The 27,046-nt window shown below is 39.3% G+C and overlaps 1 protein-coding gene across 4 annotated transcripts in view; it reads left to right on the forward strand.

The window, feature by feature from the left end:
• Positions 1–27,046, forward strand: part of DENND5B (DENN domain containing 5B) — a 260,804-nt gene that overhangs the window by 79,843 nt on the left and 153,915 nt on the right. The window contains exon 1 of one of the 4 annotated variants that reach the window (XM_037846451.1): positions 8,852–8,868. The exons of the other annotated variants lie outside the window; for them this stretch is intronic. The gene's annotated coding sequence lies outside the window, so the exon portion shown is untranslated. Of the gene's footprint in view, positions 1–8,851; positions 8,869–27,046 lie in introns of those variants that run through there. 4 annotated transcript variants of the gene reach the window in all.

Raw genomic sequence — 27,046 nt, forward strand, 5'->3', positions numbered from 1 at the left:
TCTTGTGTGGGGAGACCTGTCAGTGTTAATTAGATCGTAATTCTTTGAGTGTTTCCGTGGAGATGTGCCCCACCCAACTGTGGGTGATGACTCTGATTGGATAATTTCCATGGAGGTGTTGGCCCGCCCATTCAGGGTGGGTCTGAATTAAATTTCTGGAACCATATAAATGATCTGACAAACAGAAGGAACTCAGTGCAGCTGAAAGTGACATTTTGAGGAGAAGCTACAATCAAGAGGGACACTTTGAAGAATGCACAGAAGCTGAGAGAGTAGCTGCAGATGAGAGACAGTTTGCAGATGGCTGCTTAAAGCAGACTTTTACTCCAGAGAAGCTAAGAGAGGACAAATGCCCCAAGAGCATCTGAGAGTGACATTTTTGAGGAACTGCAGCCTAGAGAGGAACATCCTGGGAGAAAGCCATTTTGAACCCAGAACTTTGGAACAGACACCAGCCACATGCCTTCCCAGCTGACAGAGGTTTTCTGGGCACCATTGGCCATCCTCCAGTGAAGGTACCCAATTGCTGATGTGTTACCTTGGACACTTTATGGCCTTAAGACTGTAACTGTGTAGCCAAATAAATCCCCTTTATAAAAGCTGATCCATTTCTGGTGTTTTGCATCCTGGCAGCATTAGCAAACTAGAACACTGAATAACTGGGAAAACTGGAGAAAGAATAGCAAGTTAATACCAAAGCAAGCAGAAGGAAAAAAAAATAACAGTTCAGAGCAGAAATTGATGAGATTGAGAATAAAAAAAACACGAGAGAATCAATAAAACCAAAAGTTGGTTCTTTGAGAAGATCAATAAAATTGAAAAACCCTTAGCTAGACTGACAAATATGAAAAGAGAAGAGCTGCAAAGAAATAAAATCAGAAATGGGATGGGGAACCTTACCATGGACCCCCCCCCCCCCAAATTATAAAGTTCTTAAGAGGTTATTATGAACAACTGTATGCCAACAAACTGGATAACTTAGATGAAATGGACAACTTCCTAGAAACACAAGAACAGCCTACACTGACTCGAGAAGAAATAGAAAACGTCATCAAGTCAGTCACAACTAAAGAAATTGAATCAGCCATCGAAAATCTACCAACAAAGAAAAGCCCAGGACCAGATGGTTTAACAGAAGAATTTTGCTAAGCATTCCAAGAAGAATTAACACCATTCCTGCTCAGTCTCTTCCAAAAAATTGAAGAAGCAACACTCCCTAACTCATTTCTGTGTAGCCAGCATTACCTTCATACCAAAGCCAGATAAAGGTACTACAAGAAAAGTTTTAGAAGCCCAATCTCTCTAATGAATATATGCAAAAATCCTCAACAAAATACTTGCAAATTGAATTCAACAGCATATTAAAAGAATTATGCACCATGACCAAGTGGTTTTTATCCCAGGTATGCAAGGGTGGTTCAAGACTAGAAAATCAATTACTGTAATACACTACATCAGTAATTCAAAAAGGAAAACCACACAATCATCTCAATTGACACAGAAAAGGTATTTGACAAAATTCAGCATCCTTTTATAATAAAAACACTTCAAAAAGTACAAATTGAAGGAAACTCCCTCAACATGATAAAGGGCATATATGAAAAACCCACAGCTGACATCATATTCAATGGTGAGAGACTGGAAGCTTTCCCTCTAAGATTGGGAACAAGACCAGGATGCCTACTGTCACCACTGCTATTCAACATTGTGCTAGAAGTTCTAGCTAGAGCAGTTATGCAAGAAAAAGAAATGAAAGGCATCCAGATTGGAAAGGAAGATGTAAAACTGTCAATATTTGCAGACGACATGATCCTATATTTAGAAAATCTGGGGGAAAAAATGACAGCAAAGCTACTTGAGCTAATAAACAAATTTGGTAAAGTGGCAGGATAGAAGATCAGCAAGCAAAAATCAATGGTGTTTCTATACAATAGTAATGAGCTATCCAAAGAGGTAATCAAGAAAAAAATACCATTTACATTACTATCTAAAAGAATCAAGTATCTAGAAATAAACTTAACCAAGGATGTAAAGGACTTATACACACAATACTACAAAACATTGCTAAAAGAAATCAAAGAAGACCTGAATAAGTGGAAAGACATTCCATGTTCATGGATTGGAAGGCTAAATGTCTTTAAGGTGTCAGTTCTACCCAAATTGATCTACAGATTCAGTGCACTCCCAATCAGAATTCCAACAGACTATTTTCCAGAAATGTAAAAGCTAATTACTAATTTTATTTGGAACAGTAAGGGGCCTCAAATAGCTAGAACCAATTTGAAAAAGAAGAATGAAGTGGGAGGTATAACACTTCCTGACTTTAAAGCATATCATAGAGCCACAGTGGTTAAAACAGCATGGTACTGACATAAAGATAGATATACTGATAAATGGAATTGAGTTGAGAGTTCAGAAATAGACCCTCAGATCTATGGTCAGCTGATTTTTGACAAGTCTCCCAAGCCCACTCAACTGGGACAGAAGAATCTTTTCAATAAATGGTGTTGGGAGAACTGGATATCCATAACCAAAAGAATGAAAGAGGTCCCCATCTCACACTGTATTAAAAAATGTATCAAAGACCTAAATGTAAGAACCAATACCATAAAATTCTTAGAAGAAAATGTAGGGAAACATCTCCAAAATTTAGTGAAAGGTGGTTGTTTCTTAGGCAAGAAAAGAAAAAATATATAAACTGGAATTCCTCAAAATCAAGTACTTCTGTGCTTCAAAGGGTGAAAAGGCAGCTGACTCAATGGGAGAAAATATTTGTAACCATACATCTGACAAGGATTTGATACCCAGAACATACAAAGAAATCCTACAACTCAACAATAAAAAGACAACCCAATTTAAAAATGGGCAAGACAGAGGGCGGGGCAAGATGGTGGAGTGGTGAGGTGCAGAATTTAGTCTCTCCTTTAGAGCAGCTGGTAATTACCCAAGAACTGTATGAAACAGTGTTTTCCGGGTCTGTTCTAGTTTGCTAATGCTGCCGGAATGCAAAACAGCAGAGATGGATTGGCTTTTATAAAAGGGGGTTTATTTGGTTACACAGTTACAGTCTTAAGGCCATAAAGTGTCCATGGTAATACATCAGCAATCAGGTACCTTCACTGGAGGATGGCCAATGGTGTCCGGAAAACCTCTGTTAGCTGGGAAGGCACGTGGCTGGCATCTGCTCCAAAGTTCTGGTTTCAAAATGGTTTTCTCTCAGGATGTTCCTCTCTAGGCTGCAGTTCCTCAAAATATCACTCTCAGTTGCACTTGGGATATTTGTCCTCTCTTAGCTTCTCCGGAGCAAGAGTCTGCTTTCAACAGCCATCTTCAAACTGTCTCTCATCTGCAGCTCCTGTGCTTTCTTCAAAGTGTCACTCTTGGCTGTAGCACCTCTTCAAAATGTCACTTTTCAGCTGCACTGAGTTCCTTCAGTTTGTCAGCTCATTTATATGGCTCCAGTGATTTAATTTAGACCCACCCTGAATGGGTGGGCCAACACCTCCATGGAAATTATCCAATCAGAGTCATCATCCACAGTTAGGTGGGGCACATCTCCATGGAAATACTCAAAGAATTACAATCTAATTAACACTGATAGGTCTCCCCACACAAGATTACATCAAAGATAATGGCATTTGGGGGGACATAATACATTCAAACTGGCACAGGGTCTCCAGTGACCAGTAACACATTGTACACAAGTTTGGAACCTGAGGAAAAGCTGAGATCGCAGCAAATTTGTAAGTTACTTTGACCAGGGTTCTAGCACCCCTCCCCACCCAGACCCCACGAACTGCCTTGCAGTTTGCTCCCTAAAAGGGAGAAAAAAACCAACAGTCTGCCGAGAGCAAGAAGGGGGGACTCAACCCAGCCTTAACTACAGAATTATTTAACTAATTTTTGGAGCTGCGGGTGCTAAAGAAGGGCTGGGCTCCGAGAAGCAGGGGCACATAGAATTGGGCACCGATTTCCCGGCTCCAAAATAGCTCCCCCCCACACACACACATTTTGTCCCTTCTCCTTTTTCCCTGACTCCTTATCTTTTTGTACTTCCATAGCCCCAGACAGGGGCAGAATTGAAGCTGTTGGAGAGTAATTATCAGACAATAGCCCAAAGTACATCTTTAAGTGCTCTATTCTGACACTGACAAAATGTCCAGGTTGGGGAAAGGCTTTTAAAAGGGACTTCATTTATTTTCTTCTTTTTTTTCTTTTCAATTTTTTAATTTAAAAGTAACATGATTATTTTCTATCAGGCAGCCCAAGTTGAAGGTCTAGGCTAGTCTTGTGGGGAGACAGAGTACCCAGAACTTCTTTGAAATCCAGATTCACTTCTGAAGAAGGTCTCCACCCCAGGTTTTAATTGGCAACAGGCTGACCAGGGAATTAAGCTGGAGTTGCCCCAAAGAGGAAAGGGGAGAAGGGAATAGTGCCCCTGCAAGACAACTGGAGTTTCTAGGATTGGGAGAGTGGAGGGAGATCCAGTTCAACTGGCAGCCCTCCTTCGGGGAATTCAGACCCCAGGGACTGGAATTCAGATTCCAGCTTCGGTCAGCCACGCCCCTGACAGGATTGATGTCACCAGGAGAACTAAAGGCTCACTTTAGACAAAAGGACAAAAATAGATTGAAAGTGAAAGGTTGGAAAAAGATATTTCATGGAAACAACCAGAAAAAAGTGGGAGTAGCTATATTAATATCAGACAAATTAGACTTCAAAAGTAAAACAATTAAAAGAGACAAAGAACGATACTATATATTAACAAAAGTGTCAATTCATCAAGAAAACACAACAGTTATAAATATTTATGCACCAAGCCAGAATGCCCCAAAATTCATGAGGCAAACACTGAGGACACTGAAAGGAGAAGTCGATACCCTTACAATAATAGTTGGAGACTTTAATAAACCACTCTCATCAATGGATAGAACATGTAGACATAGGATCAATAAAGACTTGGAGATGTTGAATTGTACAATAAATAAACTAGACTTAACAGACATTTTTAGAACACTACATACAACAATAGCAGGATACGCATTTTTTCTCAAGTGCTCATGGAACATGCTCTAGGATTGACCACATGTTGGGTCACAAAGCAAGTCTCAACAAATTTAAAAATATTGATATTATACGAAACACTTTTTGGACCATAATGGAATGAAGTTAAAAATAAATAACAGGTAGAAGTTTGTGAAATTCACAAACATATGGTGGCTAGACAACACCCTCTTAGAAAACCGGTGGGTAACAGAAGAAATTACAAGAGAAATTAGTAAATATCTCGAGGCAAATGACCATGGAAATACAACATATCAAAACTTACGGGATGCAGCAAAGGTGGTGCTGAGAGGGAAATTTATTGCCCTCAATGCCTGTGTTAGAAGAGAGAGCAAAAATTGAGGAATTAACTGTTCACCTGGAGGAATTAGAGAAAGAACAGCAAACTAGCCCCAAAGGAAACAGAAGAGAAGAAATAACAAAGATTAGAGCAGAAATAAATGAAATCGAGAACAGGAAAACAATACAGAGAATCAACAAAACCAGAATTTGGTTCTTTGAGAAAATCAATAAAACTGATGGACCACTAGCTAGGCTTAAAAAAAAATAAAAATAAAAAAGAGTGAATGCAAATAAATACCATCAGAAATGGGAAAGGAGACATCACTGTTGATCCTGCAGAAATAAAGGAGATAATGAGAAGATACCATGAGCAACTATATGGTAATAAACTAGACAACTTAAGACAAAATGGACAGCTTCCTGGAAAACCATTAACAGCCAACATTGACTCAAGAAGAAATAGATGACCTCAACAAACCAATCCCCAGTAAAGAGATTGAGTCACATCAAAAAGCTCCCAAAAAGGGAAAACCCGGGACCAGACAGCTTCACATGTGAATTCTACCAAGCATTCAAGAAGGAATTAGTACCAATCCTGCTCCAACTCTTCAAAAAAATTGAAGAAGAAGGAAAGCTACCTAACTCATTCTATGAAGCCAACATCATCCTAATACCAAAATCAGACAAAAATACTACAAAAAAGAAAATTATAGGCCAATCTCTTTAATGAATGTAGATGCAAAAATCCTCAACAAAATACTCTCAGATCGAATCCAGCAGCACAGTAAAAGAATTATACACCACGACCAGGTAGGATTTATTCCAGGTATGTGAGGCTGGTTCAACATAAGAAAATCAATTGAGGTAATACATACACCACATCAATAAACCAAAGCCGAAGAACCACATGATCATGTTGGTCGATGCAGAAAAGGCATTTGACAAAATTCAACATCCTTTCCTGATGAAAACACATCAAAGGATAGGAATAGAAGGGAACTTTCTCAATATGATAAGGGCAATGTATGAAAAACCCACAGCTAACATCATACTCAATGGGGAGAGACTGAAAACTTTCCCTCTTAAGATCAGGAACAAGACAGGGATGCACTGTCACCATTGTTATTTAACATTGTGCTGGAAGTACTAGCTAGAGCAATTAGGCAAGAAAAAGAAATGAAAGGCATCCAAATTTCAGAGGAAGAATTAAAACTTTCACTGTTTGCAGATGACATGATTCTGCAAGTAGAAAATCCAAAAAAATCTACAGCAAAGCTACTAGAACTAGCCAATGAATACAGCAAAGTGGCAGGCTACAAGATCAACATGTAAAAATGTGTAGTGTTCCTATACACAAGTCATGTGCAGCAAGAGGAGGAAATCAAGAAAAAATTTCCATTTACAATAGCAATCAAAAGAATCAAGTATTTAGGAATAAACTTAACCAAGGGCACAAAAGACCTTTACACAGAAAACTACAAGAAACTGCTAAAAGAAATCGAACAGGACCTAAAAAAATGGAAGAACATACCATGTTCATGGATTGGAAGACTAAATGTAGTTAAGATGGCAGTTTTACCCAAACTGATTTATAGATTCAATGCAATACCAATTAAAATCCCAGCAGCTTACTTTACAGAAATAGAAAAGCCAATAACCAAATTTATTGCAAGGGCCCGGTACTGCGAATAGCCAAAAATATCTTGAGAAAGAGGTACGAAGCGGGAACTCTCACACTAGCTGTCTTTGAAACACATTACAAAACTAGTGGTCAAAACAGTATGGTACTTGCATAAGGACAGATATACTGACCAATGAAATTGAATTGACTGTTCAGAAATAGATCCTCGCATCTATGGACAATTGATCTTTGATGAGGCAGTCAAGCCAAAGCAACTGGGACAGAGCAGCCTCTTCAATAAATGGTGTTTAGAGAACTGGATATCCATTTCCAGCAGAATAAAAGAGGACTCCTATCTCACACCTTACAAAAATTAACTCGAAATGAATCAAAGACATAAACGTTAGCAGTAAGACCATAATACTCTTAGAAGAAAATATAGGGCAATATCTTAAAGATTTTGTGATAGGAGGTGGTTTCCTAGACCTCATACCCAAGGTGCAAGCAATGAAAGACCAAGTAGACACATCGGATCTCCTCAAAATTAAACACTTTGTACATCAAAGGACTTTGTCAGAAAAGTAGAACAGCAACCTACACAATGGGAGATGATATTTGGAAACCACATATTAGATAAGGGTTTAATATCCCAAATATATAAAGGGATCCTACAACCCAAAAACAGAAAGACAAACAATCCAGTTTAAATATGGGCAAAAGACATGGACAGACACCTTTCTCAAGAGGAAATACAAATGGCTCAAAAATGTGAAAAAATGCTCAACTTCACTGGCTGTTAGGGAAACGCAAATCAAAACCACAATGAGATATCATCTCACCCCTACCAGAATGGCCATTATCCAAAAAAAAACACACAGAATATTACAAGTGCTGGAGAGGATGTGGACAAAGAGGCACACTTATTCATTGTTGGTGGGCATGTAGAATGGTGCAACCACTCTGGAAGACAGTGTGGAGGTTCCTTAGGAAGCTAAGTATAGATTTGCTATATGACCCGGCTATTCCACTGCTAGGTATATGCTTAGAGGAACTGAAAGTTAAGACACGAAAGGGCATTTGTAAACTAATGTTTATTGTGGCATTATTCACAGTTGCCAAGAGATGGAAACAGAATAAAAGAGGACACCTATCACACACTTTACAAAAATTAACTCAGTAGATTATATACCATGGATGGTTGTATGGTATGGCATGTGAATATAGCTCAATAAAACTGAATTTAAAAAAATAGATTAGGGTGATGAATGCTTAACAATATGATGGTACTGTGAACAGTTGATTGTACACCATGGATTATTGTATGGTATGTGAATATATTTCAGTAAAACTGAATTTAATATAAAAAATTGGCAAAAGTCATAGACATTTTTCCAAAGAGGAAATATGGATGGCTAAAAATTACGTGAAAAGATGTTCAGCTTTACTAGCTATTAAAACAAAAATAAAATGAGCTATCATCTCACACTTGTTAGAATGAACACTATTGAAAAACAGGGAACTACAAGTGTTTGAGAGGATGTGGAGAAATTGGAACACTTATTCACTGCTGGTGGGAGTGTGAAGTGGTACAGCCACTGTGAAGAATGGTTGGTGGTTCCTCAGGAAGCTACATATAGATTTGTCTTATGACCTGGCAATCCTTCTATTCGCAGTATACCCAGAAGATTCTGCAATCTGGGATACCAACAGACATCTGCACACTGATCTTCATAGCAGCATTATTCACAGTTGCCAAAAGATGGAAACAACCCAAGTGTCCATCAACAGATGATTGGATAAACAAAATGTGGTATATACATACTATGGAATATTATTCAGCAGTAAGGAAGAATGGTGTCCTAACACATGCGAAAACATGAATCAACCTTGAGGACATTATTGTAAGTGGAATAAGTTGTACACAAAAGAACAAACATATGATTTCACTGTTATGAGCTAATTTTAATATGTAAACTCATAGCCATAAAATGTAGAATATAGGTTACCAGGACATAGAATAAAGTTGAAGAATGGGGAGTGGTTGCTTGATACATGGAGAATGTTTAAAGAGGGAGAACTTAAATGTTTGGAAATGGACAGTGGTGTCGGTAGCACATTATTATGAGAATGATTAGCAGTGCTGAGTGGCACGTGATTGATGTGGAAAGGGGAAGTTTCGAGTCATGTCTGTCACCAGAAGGAAAGTTGGAGGTTAAAACATGGAAATGTATAATACAGTGAATCTTGTGGAAATGTCCATGGTTAACTGTAAAAATATAAATGGGTTTTTCATGAAATAGAACAAATATATGGCACTATTAGAAGGAGTCAATAATAGAGGTTATGGAAAATAATGTACCTATTGCACACTGTGGACTATGGTTGACAGTAATCTTTTAATACTCTTTCATAAACAGTGGCAAATGTACGACACCAATGCTATGAGTCGATGATGGGGGTGAAATAAGGGGTATGGGAGGGTTTCAGTTTTCTTTTTTATTTTTATTTCTTTTTGGAGTAATGAAAATGTTCTAAAGTTGATCATGGGGTTGTATGCATGACTATGTGATGGTGCTGTGAGCCAGTGATTGTATACTTTGGATGGTTTGTATGGTAAGTGAATGTATCTCAGTAAAACTGCATTAAAAAAAAAAAGAGGTTGTAAACAGAAAAAAAAATGAGGGAGATTTAAAAATATTCACAGAAACTGAGAGTTTGTCAACAAAAGACCTGCTCTACAGAATTATTAAAGAGAGTTCTTCAGGTTGAAAGCAAAAGATGGGAGAGACTGGCTTGCAGTAGTGTGAAAAAGTGAAGATTCTCAGTAAGGGTAACTAAAAGATTAAATGCAAAACACCCCAGTAGTACTGTATCCCCAATATACAACTCTACGCTTTAATTCCTTTAAGAGTCAATACAATTGAACCAAAAAAAGGCATATTTCCGTATACGGACATGCGCAATATAAAGTGGTAAAGTACGACAAAAGCAACATAAAGACGGGAAGTGGAGGGATATGGCACAGCGAACGTGTATGCTCTTGAAGCTAAGTTGGTATCTTTTCAAATTAGTAGGTAAAAGATGTAAGTTGTATAATATAAACCCCAGGATAACCACAAAAAATTATTTTAAAAATATATGGAGAGAGGATCTAAGATGGTGGCATAGAGAGGAGTGGAAGCTAGTTAGTCCCCCTGGAACAACTAAAAAAAAAAAAAAAAACAGAAACAGCTAGTAAATAATCTGGAATAACTGCGTGGGGACAAACATGACTATCCACCCCTCATACACCAACCTAAATTGGGAGGAATGCCTGAGATCACAGCATAAAATCTGTAAGTAAAAACTGTGGATCCAAGCTGGGAGACCCCTCCCCCCACAGCCCAAGCTGCAAAGCCTCATGGTGCTAGAGAAAAGCTCTCTCCCAGCAAGTAAATATAGCTCAGCTGAGCTCCAACTGGGGTTTTAATTAGTGAGTATGAACTGCTCACTATGAACTACGAATCTCCAACAAGCAGACAGAGGCTTTGGGTGACAACTGACTTTGGAGAGCTGGAGGGTCGCTGTGGACTAGCCCTGAAGGGGACTTTCTGTACCTTTTTTGGCTCAGTAGAGAAAGCCTCAACCATTTGCAGCTCATAATGCTTTGACCCAGACAAGGGTGGAGATAGCACAGGCGGAGAGATACCATTGAAATGCTAATAACTACTCCCTAGGGGGTCTATCTTCTCTAAGAGGAAAGGGGTGGGGCCCAGCTCTACTACCTGCCTTCCATTCACAACCAGACCCCAGAGCCTGGGGAAAAACAGCCATGGCCACACCTCCTTACACCAGTCTGGAGTTACAGGCTGACGGGCACCACCTGCTGGGCAGAAACACACAGTGACCTGAGGCATCTCAAGGTGTACCAATTTTCTAAGACACATCTTCAGGGAAACCAGATACTGAATATTTCTTCCTTCTGGGGCCTGAGCCCATAGTGGTCTGGGAAAACCTGATAGGGATAACCTAGGAAACCATGCCTAGACAACAGAAAACTGCAACCTACACTAAGAAAAATGAAGTTATGGCCCAGTCAAAGGAACAAACTTACATTTCAACTGAGATACAGGAATTGAAGCAACTAATAATGAGTCAATTCAAAAAGTTTAGGGAAGATATGGCAAAAGAGCTGAACCATATAATGAAAACATTGGACATACATAGGTAGAAATTGAAAGTTCAAAAAACCAACTAGCAGAATCTATGGAAATGAAAGGCACAGCACGAGGTGAAAGACACAATGTAAATATACAACAGCAGATCTCAAGAGGCAGAAGAAAACACTCAGAAACTGGAGAACAAGGCACCTGAAAGCCTATGCACAAAAGAACAGATAGAGAAAAGAATAGAAAAATATGAGCACTGTCTCTGGCAACTTAGGGACAAAACGAAAAGCAAGAATGTACATGTCATTGGTGTCCCAGAAGGAGAAGAGAAGGGAAAACAGGCAGAAGCAATAATAGAGGAAATAATCAATGAAAATTTCCCATCTCTTATGAAAGACATAAAATTGTGTATCCAAGAGGCGCAGTGTACCCCAAACAGAATAGATCTGAATAGGCCTACGCCAGGACACTTAATAAGCAGATTATCAAACGTCAGAGATAAAGAGAGAATCATGAAAGCCTCAAGAGAAAAGCAATCCATCACATACAAAGGAAGCTTGATAAGACTGTGTGTGGATTTCTCAGTGGAAACCATGGAGGCAAGAAGGAAGTGAGGTGATAATATTTAAGATACTGAAAGAGAAAAACCGCCAACCAAGAATCCTATATCTGGCAAAACTATCATTCAAATATGAGGGAGAACTTAAAATATTCTCTGACAAACAGACAATGAAAGAGTTTGTGAATAAGATACCTGCTCTACGGGAAGCACTAAAGAAAGCACTGCAGACAGAAAGGAAAAGACAGGAGTGAGAGATTTGTAGAACAATTTTGGGAGATAATAGCACAGCAATGTAAGTACACTGAACAAAGATGACTGTGAATGTGGTTGACAGAGGAAGGCTGGGACCATGTGGGACACCAGCACAAAAGATGAAGGTTAAAGACTAGGACTGTGTAACTCAAGGAAACCTAGGGTGCTCAATGATTGTAATAAAAGGTACAAATATGCCTTTACATGAGGTAGATCAAATGAATGTTAGCATTGCAAGGTGTTAAAAACAGGGTGGGATTGGGGGGAAAATACAATCAATGCAAACTAGAGACTAATTAATGGAAACATTGTATTATGTTTCCTTTAATATAACAAAGGCAATATTAAAAAAAGAAATAAAATTAAATATGTATGGATACAAAAATGATAAAGGTATCAAATATACCACAAAATATCAACTGTACAGAAAAGGAGGTTGCAATAAAGGAAAAGAGAGATCAAAAAAGGTATGAGATATAAAAACTTTAGAGCGGGGGGCAAGATGGCGGACTGGTGAGCTGTATGTTTTAGTTATTCCTCCAGGAAAGTAGGTAGAAAGCCAGGAACTGCGTGGACTGGACACCACAGAGCAATCTGACTTTGGCCATACTTCATACAACACTCATGAAAACGTGGAACTGCTGAGATCAGCGAAATCTGTAAGTTTTTGCAGCCAGGGGACCCGCGCCCCTCCCTGCGAGGCTCAGTCCCATGGGAGTAGGGGGTGTCAGCTCCGGGAAGGAGAAGGGAGAACTGCAGTGGCAGCCCTTATCGGAAACTCATTCTACTGATCCAAACTCCAACCATAGATAGACTGAGACCAGACACCGGAGAATCTGAGAGCAGCCAGCCCAGCAGAGAGGAGACAGGCATAGAAAAAAAACAACACGAAAAACTCCAAAATAAAAGCGGAGGATTTTTGGAGTTCTGGTGAACATAGAAAGGGGAAGGGCAGAGCTCAGGCCCTAAGGCGCATATGCAAATCCCGAAGAAAAGCTGATCTCTCTGCCCTGTGGACCTCTCCTTAATGACCCTGGTTGCTTTGTCTCTTAGCATTTCCATAACCCATTAGATCTCTGAGGAGGGCCCTTTTTTTTTTTTTTTTTAATCCTTTTTTCTTTTTCTAAAACAAGTACTCTAAGAAGCCCAATACAGAAAGCTTCAAAGACTTGCAATTTGGGCAGGTCAAGTCAAGAGCAGAACTAAGAGAGCTCTGAGACAAAAGGCAATAATCCAGTGGCTGAGAAAATTCACTAAACACCAGAACTTCCCAAGAAAAGGGGGGTGTCCGCTCACAGCCATCATCCTGGTGGACAGGAAACACTCCTGCCCATCGCCAGCCCCATAGCCCAGAGCTGCCCCAGACAACCCAATGTGACGGAAGTGCTTCAAATAACAGGCACACACCACAAAACTGGGCGTGGACATTAGCCTTCCCTGCAACCTCAGCTGATTGTCCCAGAGTTGAGAAGGTGGAGCAGTGTGAATTAACAAAGCTCCATTCAGCCATCATTTCAGCAGACTGGGAGACTCGCTACACAGCCCAGCAGCCCAGAACTGCCCTGGGGGGACGGCACTCACCTGTGACATAGCACAGTCATCCCTCAACAGAGGACCCGGGGTACACAGCCTGGAAGAGGGGCCCACTTGCAAGTCTCAGGAGCCATATGCCAATACCAAGGACTTGTGGGTCAGTGGCAGAGACAAACTGTGGCAGGACTGAACTGAAGGATTAGACTATTGCAGCAGCTTTAAAACTCTAGGATCACCAGGGAGATTTGATTGTTAGGGCCACCCCCCCTCCCTGACTGCCCAGAAACACACCCCATATACAGGGCAGGCAACACCAACTACACACGTAAGCTTGGTACACCAATTGGACCCCACAAGACTCACTCCACCACTCACCAAAAAGGCTAAGCAGGGGAGAACTGGCTTGTGGAGAACAGGTGGCTCGTGGACGCCACCTGCTGGTTAGTTAGAGAAAGTGTACTCCACGAAGCTGTAGATCTGATAAATTAGAGATAAGGACTTCAATTGGTCTACAAATCCTAAAAGAACCCTATCAAGTTCAGCAAATGCCACGAGGCCAAAAACAACAGAAAATTATAAAGCATATGAAAAAACCAGACGATATGGATAACCCAAGCCCATGCACCCAAATCAAAAGATCAGAAGAGACACAGCACCTAGAGCAGCTACTCAAAGAACTAAAGATGAACAATGAGACCATAGTACGGGAGACAAAGGAAATCAAGAAGACCCTAGAAGAGCATAAAGAAGACATTGCAAGACTAAATAAAAAAATGGATGATCTTATGAAAATTAAAGACACTGTTGACCAAATTAAAAAGATTCTGGACACTCATAGTACAAGACTAGAGGAAGCTGAACAACGAATCAGTGACCTCGAAGATGACAGAATGGAAAATGAAAGCATCAAAGAAAGAATGGGGAAAAAAATTGAAAAAATCGAAATGGACCTCAGGGATATGATAGATGATATGAAACGTCCGAATATAAGACTCATTGGTGTCCCAGAAGGGGAAGAAAAGGGTAAAGGTCTAGGAAGAGTATTCAAAGAAATTGTTGGGGAAAACTTCCCAAATCTTCTAAACAAAATAAATACACAAATCATAAATGCTCAGCGAACTCCAAATAGAATAAATCCAAATAAACCCACTCCGAGACATATACTGATCACACTGTCAAACACAGAAGAGAAGGAGCAAGTTCTGAAAGCAGCAAGAGAAAAGCAATTCACCACATACAAAGGAAACAGCATAAGACTAAGTAGTGACTACTCAGCAGCCACCATTGAGGCGAGAAGGCAGTGGCACGATATATTTAAAATTCTGAGTGAGAAAAATTTCCAGCCAAGAATACTTTATCCAGCAAAGCTCTCCTTCAAATTTGAGGGAGAGCTTAAATTTTTCACAGACAAACAAATGCTGAGAGAATTTGCTAACAGGAGACCTGCCCTACTGAAGATACTAAAGGGAGCCCTACAGACAGAGAAACAAAGAAAGCACAGAGAGACTTGGAGAAAGGTTCAGTACTAAAGAGATTCGGTATGGGTTCAATAAAGGATATTAATAGACCGAGGGGAAAAATATGACAAACATAAACCATAGGATAAGATGGCTGATTCAAGAAATGCCTTCACGGTTATAACGTTGAATGTAAATGGATTAAACTTCCCAATTAAAAGATATAGATTCGCAGAATGGATCAAAAATAATGAACCATCAATATGTTGCATACAAGAGACTCATCTTAGACACAGGGACACAAAGAAACTGAAAGTGAAAGGATGGAAAAAAATATTTCATGCAAGCTACAGCCAAAAGAAAGCAGGTGTAGCAATATTAATCTCAGATAAAATAGCCTTTAAATGCAGGGATGTTTTGAGAGACAAAGAAGGCCACTACATACTAATAAAAGGGGCAATTCAACAAGAAGAAATAACAATCGTAAATGTCTATGTACCCAATCAAGGTGCCACAAAATACATGAGAGAAACACTGGCAAAACTAAAGGAAGCAATTGATGTTTCCACAATAATTGTGGGAGACTTCAACACATCACTCTCTCGTATAGATAGATCAACCAGACAGAAGACCAATAAGGAAATTGAAAACCTAAACAATCTGATAAATGAATTAGATTTAACAGACATATACAGGACATTACATCCCAAATCACCAGGATACACATACTTTTCTAGTGCTCACGGAACTTTCTCCAGAATAGATCATATGCTGGGACATAAAACAAGCCTCAATAAATTTAAAAAGATTGAAATTATTCAAAGCACATTCTCTGACCACAATGGAATACAATTAGAAGTCAATAACCATCAGAGACTTAGAAAATTCACAAATACCTGGAGGTTAAACAACACACTCCTAAACAATCAGTGGGTTAAAGAAGAAATAGCAAGAGAAATTGCTAAATATAGAGAGACGAACGAAAATGAGAACACAACATACCAAAACTTATGGGATGCAGCAAAAGCAGTGCTAAGGGGGAAATTTATAGCACTAAACGCATATATTAAAAAGGAAGAAAGAGCCAAAATCAAAGAACTAATGGATCAACTGAAGAAGCTAGAAAATGAACAGCAAACCAATCCTAAACCAAGTACAAGAAAAGAAATAACAAGGATTAAAGCAGAAATAAATGACATAGAGAACAAAAAAACAATAGAGAGGATAAATATCACCAAAAGTTGGTTCTTTGAGAAGATCAACAAGATTGACAAGCCCCTAGCTAGACTGACAAAATCAAAAAGAGAGAAGACCCATATAACAAAATAATGAATGAAAAAGGTGACATAACTGCAGATCCTGAAGAAATTAAAAAAATTATAAGAGGATATTATGAACAACTGTATGGCAATAAACTGGAGAATGTAGAAGAAATGGACAATTTCCTGGAAACATATGAAGAACCTAGACTGACCAGAGAAGAAATAGAAGACCTCAACCAACCCATCACAAGCAAAGAGATCCAATCAGTCATCAAAAATCTTCCCACAAATAAATGCCCAGGGCCAGATGGCTTCACGGGAATTCTACTAAACTTTCCAGAAAGAACTGACACCAATCTTACTCAAACTCTTTCAAAACATTGAAGAAAATGGAACACTACCTAACTCATTTTATGAAGCTAACATCAATCTAATACCAAAACCAGGCAAAGATGCTACAAAAAAGGAAAACTACCGGCCAATCTCCCTAATGAATATAGATGCAAAAATCCTCAACAAAATACTTGCAAATCGAATCCAAAGACACATTAAAAAAATCATACACCATGACCAAGTGGGGTTCATTCCAGGCATGCAAGGATGGTTCAACATAAGAAAATCGATCAATGTATTACAACACATTAACAAGTCAAAAGGGAAAAATCAATTGATCATCTCAGTAGATGCTGAAAAAGCATTTGACAAAATCCAACATCCCTTTTTGATAAAAACACTTCAAAAGGTAGGAATTGAAGGAAACTTCCTCAACATGATAAAGAGCATATATGAAAAACCCACAGCCAGCATAGTACTCAATGGTGAGAGACTGAAAGCCTTCCCTCTAAGATCAGGAACAAGACAAGGATGCCCGCTGTCACCACTGTTATTCAACATTGTGCTGGAAGTGCTAGCCAGGGCAATCCGGCAAGACAAAGAAATAAAAGGCATCCAAATTGGAAAAGAAGAAGTAAAACTGTCATTGTTTGCAAATGATATGATCTTATATCTGGAAAACCCTGAGAAATCGACGATACAGCTACTAGAGCTAATAAACAAATTTAGCAAAGTAGCGGGATACAAGATTAATGCACATAAGTCAGTAATGTTTCTATATGCTAGAAATGAACAAACTGAAGAGACACTCAAGAAAAAGATACCATTTTCAATAGCAACTAAAAAAATCAAGTACCTAGGAATAAACTTAACCACAGATGTAAAAGACCTATACAAAGAAAACTACATAACTCTACTAAAAGAAATAGAAGGGGACCTTAAAAGCTGGAAAAATATTCCATGTTCATGGATAGGAAGGCTAAATGTCATTAAGATGTCAATTCTACCCAAACTCATCTACAGATTCAATGCAATCCCAATCAAAATTCCAACAACCTTCTTTGCAGACTTGGAAAAGCTAGTTATCAAATTTATTTGGAAAGGGAAGATGCCTCGAATTGCTAAAGACACTCTAAAAAAGAAAAACGAAGTGGGAGGACTTACACTCCCTGACTTTGAAGCTTATTATAAAGCCACAGTTGCCAAAACAGCATGGTACTGGCACAAAGATAGACATATAGATCAATGGAATCGAATTGAGAATTCAGAGATAGACCCTCAGATCTATGGCCGACTGATCTTTGATAAGGCCCCCAAAGTCACTGAACTGAGTCATAATGGTCTTTTCAACAAATGGGGCTGGGAGAGTTGGATATCCATATCCAAAAGAATGAAAGAAGACCCCTACCTCACCCCCTACACAAAAATTAACTCAAAATGGACCAAAGATCTCAATATAAAAGAAAGTACCATAAAACTCCTAGAAGATAATGTAGGAAAACATCTTCAAGACCTTGTATTAGGCGGCCACTTCCTAGACTTTACACCCAAAGCACAAGCAACAAAAGAAAAAATAGATAAATGGGAACTCCTCAAGCTTAGAAGTTTCTGCACCTCAAAGGAATTTCTCAAAAAGGTAAAGAGGCAGCCAACTCAATGGGAAAAAATTTTTGGAAACCATGTATCTGACAAAAGACTGGTATCTTGCATATATAAAGAAATCCTACAATTCAATGACAGTAGTACAGACGGCCCAATTATAAAATGGGCAAAAGATATGAAAAGACAGTTCTCTGAAGAGGAAATACAAATGGCCAAGAAACACATGAAAAAATGTTCAGCTTCACTAGCTATTAGAGAGATGCAAATTAAGACCACAATGAGATACCATCTAACACCGGTTAGAATGGCTGCCATTAAACAAACAGGAAACTACAAATGCTGGAGGGGATGTGGAGAAATTGGAACTCTTATTCATTGTTGGTGGGACTGTAGAATGGTTCAGCCACTCTGGAAGTCAGTCTGGCAGTTCCTGAGAAAACTAGATATAGAGTTACCATTCGATCCAGCGATTGTACTTCTCAGTATATACCCGGAAGGTCGGAAAGCAGTGACACGAACAGATATCTGCACGCCAATGTTCATAGCAGCATTATTCACAATTGCCAAGAGATGGAAACAACCCAACTGTCCTTCAACAGATGAGTGGGTAAATAAAATGTGGTATATACACACGATAGAATACTACGCGGCAGTAAGAAGGAACGATCTCGTGAAACATATGACAACATGGATGAACCTTGAAGACATAATGCTGAGTGAAATAAGCCAGGCAAAAAAAGAGAAATATTATATGCTACCACTAATGTGAACTTTGAAAAATGTAAAACAAGTGGTTTATAATGTAGAATGTAGGGGAACTAGCGATACAGAGCAATTAAGGAAGGGGGAACAATAATCCAAGAAGAACAGATAAGCTATTTAACGTTCTGGGGATGCCCAGGAATGACTATGGTCTGTTAATTTCTGATGGATATAGTAGGAACAAGTTCACAGAAATGTTGCTATATTAGGTAACTTTCTTGGGGTAAAGTAGGAACATGTTGGAAGTTAAGCAGTTATCTTAGGTTAGTTGTCTTTTTCTTACCCCCTTGTTATGGTCTCTTTGAAATGTTCTTTTATTGTATGTTTGTTTTCTTTTTAACTTTTTTTTCATACAGTTGATTTAAAAAAGAAGGGAAAGTAAAAAAAAAAAAGAAAAGAAAAACAAAAAAAAAGATGTAGTGCCCCCTTGAGGAGCCTGTGGAGAATGCAGGGGTATTCGCCTACCCCTCCTCGATGGTTGCTAACATGACCACAGACATAGGGGACTGGTGGTTTGATGGGTTGAGCCCTCTACCATAGGTTTTACCCTTGGGAAGACGGTTGCTGCAAAGGAGAGGCTAGGCCTCCGTATGGTTGTGCCTAAGAGCTTCCTCCCGAATGCCTCTTTGTTGCTCAGATGTGGCCCTCTCTCTCTGGCTAAGCCAACTTGAAAGGTGAAATCACTGCCCTCCCCCCTACGTGGGATCAGACACCCAGGGGAGTGAATCTCCCTGGCAACGTGGAATATGACTCCCGGGGAGGAATGTAGACCCGGCATCGTGGGACGGAGAACATCTTCTTGACCAAAAGGGGGATGTGAAAGGAAATGAAATAAGCTTCAGTGGCAGAGAGATTCCAAAAGGAGCCGAGAGGTCACTCTGGTGGGCACTCTTACGCACACTTTAGACAACCCTTTTTAGGTTCCAAAGAATTGGGGTAGCTGGTGGTGGATACCTGAAACTATCAAACTACAACCCAGAACCCATGAATCTCGAAGACAGTTGTATAAAAATGTAGCTTATGAGGGGTGACGATGGGATTGGGAAAGCCATAAGTACCACACTCCACTTTGTCTAGTTTATGGATGGATGAATAGAAAAATAGGGGAAGGAAACAAACAGACAAAGGTACCCAGTGTTCTTTTTTACTTCAATTGTTCTTTTTCACTGGAATTATTATTCTTGTTATTTGTGTGTGTGTGCTAATGAAGGTGTCAGGGATTGATTTAGGTGATGAATGTACAACTATGTAATGGTACTGTAAACAATCGAAAGTACGATTTGTTTTGTATGACTGCGTGGTATGTGAATATATCTCAATAAAATGAAGATTAAAAAAAAAACAACAAAAAAACCTTAGAGCAAAATGGCTGAAGTAAGTCCTGCCTTTACAGTGTTAATACTGAATGTTTATTGATTAAAATCCCCAATCAGAAGTCTCATGTGGAATGGATAAAAAAGCATAATCCAACTATATACTGTTTACAAGAAACTCATCTTAAACCCAAAGACACAAATAAGTTGAAAGTGAAAGTATGGAAAAAGATATTCCAGGGAAATAACCAAAAAAAAGCTGGGGTAGCTGTACTAATATTGGACAAAATAGACTTTAAGTCGAAAGCTGTCAGACAAAAAATAAAGTGCACTATATATTAATAAAAGGATCAAACACCAAGAAGAAATGGCAGTCATAAAAATTTATGCTCCTAACCACAGTGCCCCCCCAAAAACCTGAGGCAAACATTGGGAAACGTGAAGGGAAAAATAGACACCTCTGCAGTAATAATTGTTGACTTCAAATCACACCTCTCATCAATAGATGGAATATCTAGACCAAAAATTAATAGGGAAACAAACTTGAATAATATTATAAATGAACTAAACCTAACGGACATATACAGAACATTGCACCCCAGTACAACAAGATGTACATTCTTTTCTAGTGTACATGGATCTTCTCCAAGATAGACCACATGTTGGGTCACAAAAGAAGTCTCAATAAATTGGAAGAGATTGAAATTATACAGAAGATAAAATTACAATGTTTATCTTGTCTAAACATTACTTCTTATGCATTGAAGCTGAAAATCAATATCAAGCAGAGAAATGGAAAATTCAGAAAAATATGGAAGGTAAATAACACAGTCTTAAACAATCAGTGGGTCAAGGAAGAAATTGCAAGGGAAATCAGTAAATATCTTGAGATTAGTGAAACCAAGAACACAACATATAAAAACTTATGGGATTTCCAGGAAGATGGCAGAGTAGGTGAGGCAGAACAGGCTTCTCCTCCTCCGAGAAGGCAACTAGAAAGGGGCCAGAGGACACCAGGGACCGCGGTTCCGGGGTGTGACTGGCCATAGAGGGTCCCCTACAGTACGTGGTGGGGACACCTGACAAAAACAGAGGAATGACGGTGGCTGGAGGGATGCGGTGAGTGTGTTCCCCATTTGGGCTGCCGCACCCCCCCAGGCCTGCAGCAGCAAAACTGCCCCCAGGCAAGAGTGAGCAGCAGCTCTCCACTCTCGTCCACCTACCTTGAGGGTTTGCTAGGGGGTGATCCTCCTCAGCCAGACTGGGGAGCTCCGTGAAGGAACCCTGCCAGCAGCAATTGCTCTTCCCTCACAGAAGTTGATGCGGTGGGGGTACAGCAGTGAGAAGTAGAGAAGGGAGAGGCTCCATACCGGTGATCGACAGCCCGTCCCACACCCCAGAGACTCATTTAGGGCAAGGCAGGCAGAGAACTGGCAGGCAGGGCCCACATCCCACCTGTGGGTTGCCTTTGATCTGGCTCCCTGCCTGCCTGCCAGCCCATGATGCAGCCCCAGGAATGGGATTCTGCAGTGCACATGGAGAACAGGTACACTGATTGTCTCCCCACCTGGTTTGGACTCTGCCTGCGCACAGGAGAAGTTGGGAGAAGAGCTACTTGAGATCGCCATTTGCTGATAGGTTAGGGAAACTGCACTCCAGCAAGCCAAGTTATATATAAATGCTCAATTAATTCTGCACTTCCGAAAATAACCCTGTCAAGACGAGCAAATGCCCTGAAGCCAGCAGAAAATTACAAAGCATTTAAAGAATATAGAAGACATGGACAAGCCAAATGAATGTATTAAAAATCTACAGGAGACACAAAATTTTGAGCAGTTAATCAAAGAGGTAGACACAAACGTCAGTATTATGGCTCAGGATATAAAGGACATGAAGAAGACCCTAGAAGAGCATAAAGAAGAATTTGCAAGAGTAAATTAAAAAATAGTGGATGTTACAGAAATACGTACTGTTGATCAAATTAAAAATATTCCTGAGACACATATCACCAGATTTGAAGAAGGAGAGGCATGAATTAGTGACCTCAAAGATACGGTGATGGAAAGTGAAAGCACGAGAGCGAATAGTGAAAAAAATAAAAAAATTTGAAATGGATCTCAGGGAAATGATGGTGAAACATGAAGCACACAAATATAAGAATCATTGGTGTTTCAGAACAGGAAGAGAAGAGTAAAGGGCTAGGAAGAGTATTTGAAGAAATTATTGGGGAAGATTTCCAAACCCTTCTAAATGACACAAATACGAAAATTAAAGATGCCCAACAAACTCCCAAAAAGAATAAATCCAAATAAACTACTCTGAAACATATACTGATTAGATTGCCAGGTGCTGAAGAAGAGAAACTTCTGAAAGCAGCAAGTTGGAAGCGACTCACCGCATACAAAGGAAGCACATAAGACTTAGTACTGACTACTCAGCAGGTACCATGGAGGCAAGAAGGCAGTGATATGACATATTTCAGATTCTGAAGGAGAAAAATTGCCAGCCAAGGATTCTTTTTCCAGGAAAGCTCCCCTTCAAAATTGAGGGAGAATTTAAAATTTTCACAGATAAATGCTGAGAAAATTTGTTAAAAGGAGACCTGCTTGGCAAGAAATACTAAAGGGAGCCCTACTAGCTGAGAAAACAAGAATGGAAAGAGAGGTCTGGAGAAGAGCACAGAACTGAAGAGTTATTAGTAAGGGCAACGGTGCTGGTTTGTATATATTATGTCCGCCAGAAAAATCTGTATTTTTTAATGCAGTCTTGTGGGGGCAGACGTATTAGTGTTGGTTAGGTTGGAACCTTTTCGTTTAGTGTTTCCATGGAGATGTGACTCAATCAATTGTGGGCGAGACCTTTGATTGGATAATTTCTATGGAGGTGTTGCCCTACCCTTCAGAGTGGGTCTTTATTGTATCACTAGAGTACTTTAAAAATTTAGAGTCACACAGGCTCAGACCTCAGAGCAACTGAGAGTGACATTTTGAAGAGGAGCTGCAGCTAAGAGACAAAACACCCCAGGAGCAATATTTTGAAGAACGCTATTTTGAAACACAGCCTGGGAGCAAGCAGACACCAGCCACATGCCTTCCCAGCTAACAGAGGTTTTCCAGATACCACTGGCCATCCTCCAGTGAAGTTGGGTCATTGATGCTTACCTTGGACACTTTATGGCCTTAAGACTGCAACTGTGTAACCAAATAAACCACCTTTATAAAAGCCAATCCATTTCTGGTATTTTGCAAAATGGCAGCATTAGCAAACCAGAACCGGAATAGCAACTTAAAAAAAAAGAGAGAGGGGAAAACTTATGGGATGTATTAAAGGCAGTGCTGAGAAGGAAATAGTGATGGTTCGGTTCATGTGTCAACTTGGCCAGGTGATATACCCAGATGTCTGGTTAAGCAAGTACTGGCCTAACCATTACCACAAGGACATTTGTGGCCGGTTAATAAACCAGAAGGCTAGTTTATTAAATCATCAGTCAATTGGCTGCAGCTGTGACTGATTACATCCTCAAAGGGTGTGTCTTTCACAATGAGAAAATGCAATCAGCTGAACTTAATCCAATCAGTTGAAGACTGTTAAACAAGACAGATAGAGGACCTTCACTTCTTCAGCTAACCAGTGAAACATTTCCTGAAGAGTTCATAGAAATTGCCAGTTCATTTCCTGAGGAGGTCATCAAACATGTTCATTGAAGTTGCCATTTTCCTGCCTTAGGAATTCATCAAACATCTTCATTGGAGTTGCCAGTTTGCTGCCTGCCCTATGGAATTTGGACTCATGCACACCCACAGTGTACGTGAAACCCTTTTATAAAATTTTTTTATAAAAATTTTATAAAATCTCTTGTTGATTCGGTTTCCCTAGAGAACTCTAACTAGTACAGAAATTTATAGCCCTAAATGCCTACATTAAAAGAGAACAATGAGCTAAAATCAAAGACCTAACTGCACACCTGGAGGAACTAGAAAAAGTACAGTAAACTAAACCCAAAGCAAGCAGAAGGGAAGAAATAGCAAAGATTAGAGCAGAAGTAAATGAAATTGAGAATAAAAAGTCAATAGAGCGCATTAACAAAATCAAAAATTAGACTGACAGAGAAAAGAGAGAAGACAGAAATAAAATCAGAAATGAGAAGGGAAACATTATTGACCCCTCTGCTGGTTTGGATGTATTATATCACCCAAAATGCCATGTTCTTTGATGTAATCTTGTGGGGGCAGACATATTAGTGGGGATTAAGTTGGAATGTTTGGATTAGGTTGTTTCCATGGAGATGTGCCCCACCCAAATGTGGGTGATAACTCTGATTGGATAATTTCAATGGAAATGTGGCCCCACCCATTCCGAGTGGGTCTTAATTAGTTTACTGGGGCAATATATAAGCTCAGAGAGAAGGAGTGGCTTGCTACAGCCAAGAGGGACACTTTGAAAAATGCACAGAAGCTAAGAGAGTAGCTGCAGATGAGAGACAGTTTGAAGACAGCCGTTGAAAGCAGACTCTTGCTCCGGAGAACCTAACAGAGGACAAGCACCCCAAGAGCAACTGAGAGTGTCATTTTTGAGGAACTGCAGCCTAGAGAGGAACATCCTGGGAGAAATCCATTTTGAAACCGGAACTTTGGAGCAGACGCTAGCCACATGCCTTCCCGGCTAACAGAGGTTTTCCAGACACCATTGGCCATCCTCCAGTGGAGGTACCCAATTGTTGACACTTGGACACTTTATGGCCTTAAGACTGTAACTGTGTAACCAAATAAACCCCCTTTACAAATGCCAATCCATTTCTGGTGTTTTCATTCTGGCAGCATTAGCAAACTGGAACAACCCTATAGGAAAAAAAGATCATCAGGAGTTACTCTGAGTAACTGCATGCCAACGAATTAGAAAACCGGGGTGAAATGGACCAATTCTTAGAAACACACAAACAACCTACACCAACTCTGGAAGAAATAGAAGATCTCAACAGACCAATTACAAGTAAAGAGATGGAGTCAGTCATCAACACCTCCCAACAAAGAAAATCCAGGACCAGATGGCTTCACGGGTGAATTCTACCAGTCATTCCAGGAAGAATTAATACCAATCCTGCTCAAGCTCTTCCAAACAACTGAAGAGCAGGGAACACCACCTAACTCATTCTATGAGTTATTCTAATCAACATTACCTTAATACCAAAGCCATATAAAGATACTACAAGAAAAGAATATTACAGCCAATTTATCTTATGAATACAGATGTAAAAATTCTTAAAAAAAAAACTTACTAATCGAATCCATCAGTGTAATAAAAGAATTGCATACCATGATCAAGTGGGTTTTATCCCAGGTATGCAAAAGTGGTTCAACATAAGAAATCAAGTAATATAATATACCACATTAACATAATGAAGGAAAAAAAACATGATCATGTTTATTGACACAGAAAAGTCATTTTTCAAAATTCAGCATCTTTTCTTGATACCGACACTTAGAAAAATAGGAATAGAAGGAAACTTTCTCAACATTATAAAGGGCCTATATGAAGAAACCACAGCTAACATCATACATCATACTCAATAATGAAAGACTGAAAGCTTTCCCTCTAAGGTCAGGAATAAGACAAGGATGCTCACTGTCCCCACATTATTCAACATAGGGCTGGAAGTTCTAGCCAGAGCAGTTAGGCAAGAAAAAGAAATTAAAGGCGTCCAAATTGGAAAGGGAGAATTAAAACTTTCTTCATTTGCAGATGACATGTTCCTATATTTAGAAAGTCTGAAAAATCTACAACAAAGATACTAGAGCTAATAGACAAATTCAGCAAAGTGGTGGGAAACAAGATACAAAAATCAGTTATGTTTCTATACACTAGTAATGTAATGAGCAGTCTGAGGAGAAAATCAAGAAAAATTGCATTTACCGTAACAACTAAAAGAATCAGATATCTAGGAGTAAATTTAACCAAGGATATAAAGGACTTCTACACAGAAAACTACAAAACATTGCTAAAAGATATCAAAGGATATGTAAATAAATGGAAGGATGTTCCATGTTCATGGATTAGAAGATTAAATATTGTTAATATGTCAGTTCTACTCCATTTCATTTTCAGGTTCAACACAATCCCAATCAAGATTCCAACAGCCTACTCTGCAGAAATGGAAAAGCCAATTATCAGATTTGGAAGGGTAAGGGTCTCCAAATAGCCAAAAATATCTTGAAAAAGAAGAATGAAGTTGGAAGACTCACACGTTCTGACTTTAAAACATATTACAAAGCTGCAGTGGTCAAAACAGCATGGTACTGGCACAGGGATACATATGTAACTCACAGTTCCTAAAGTGTGGCTGTGCATAGTGACTTCCTTCTAAAGAGTACATTATGGAAAATTTGAGGAAAAAAGAGTAACTTTACAATGAAGAAACCTGACAAGCATTACCTCACCCAAATATTCAAGATCACTTATCAACAGTGATGATCTTATTAATAGTAATTCTCCTTGGTAGTTTATGGTAAAAAATGGCACTTTGCTTCTTTGACTTTACTTCAACAGACATATCCCAATTGAGGGACATTCTACAAAATAGCTGACCAGGAGTCTTCAAAACTGTGATCATCACAAACAAGGAAAGTCTGAGAAACTGTCCCAGCTAAGAGGAGCTTAAAGAGGCTTGACAGTTAAATGCAATGTGTTGTACTGGATGGGGTCCTGCAACAGAAAAAGTGCATTAGATAAAAATTAAGGAAATCTGAATAAAGTTTGGACTTCATTTAACAATAGTGCATCAGTATTGGCTCTCTAATTGTGCCATAAGTACTGTACTAATACAACAGGGGAAGCTAGTTGCAGGGTTTATGGATTAAG

The sequence above is a fragment of the Choloepus didactylus genome, chromosome 8 (assembly GCF_015220235.1).
Source record: "Choloepus didactylus isolate mChoDid1 chromosome 8, mChoDid1.pri, whole genome shotgun sequence".
In the NCBI taxonomy this organism is placed as follows: Eukaryota; Metazoa; Chordata; class Mammalia; order Pilosa; family Megalonychidae; genus Choloepus; species Choloepus didactylus.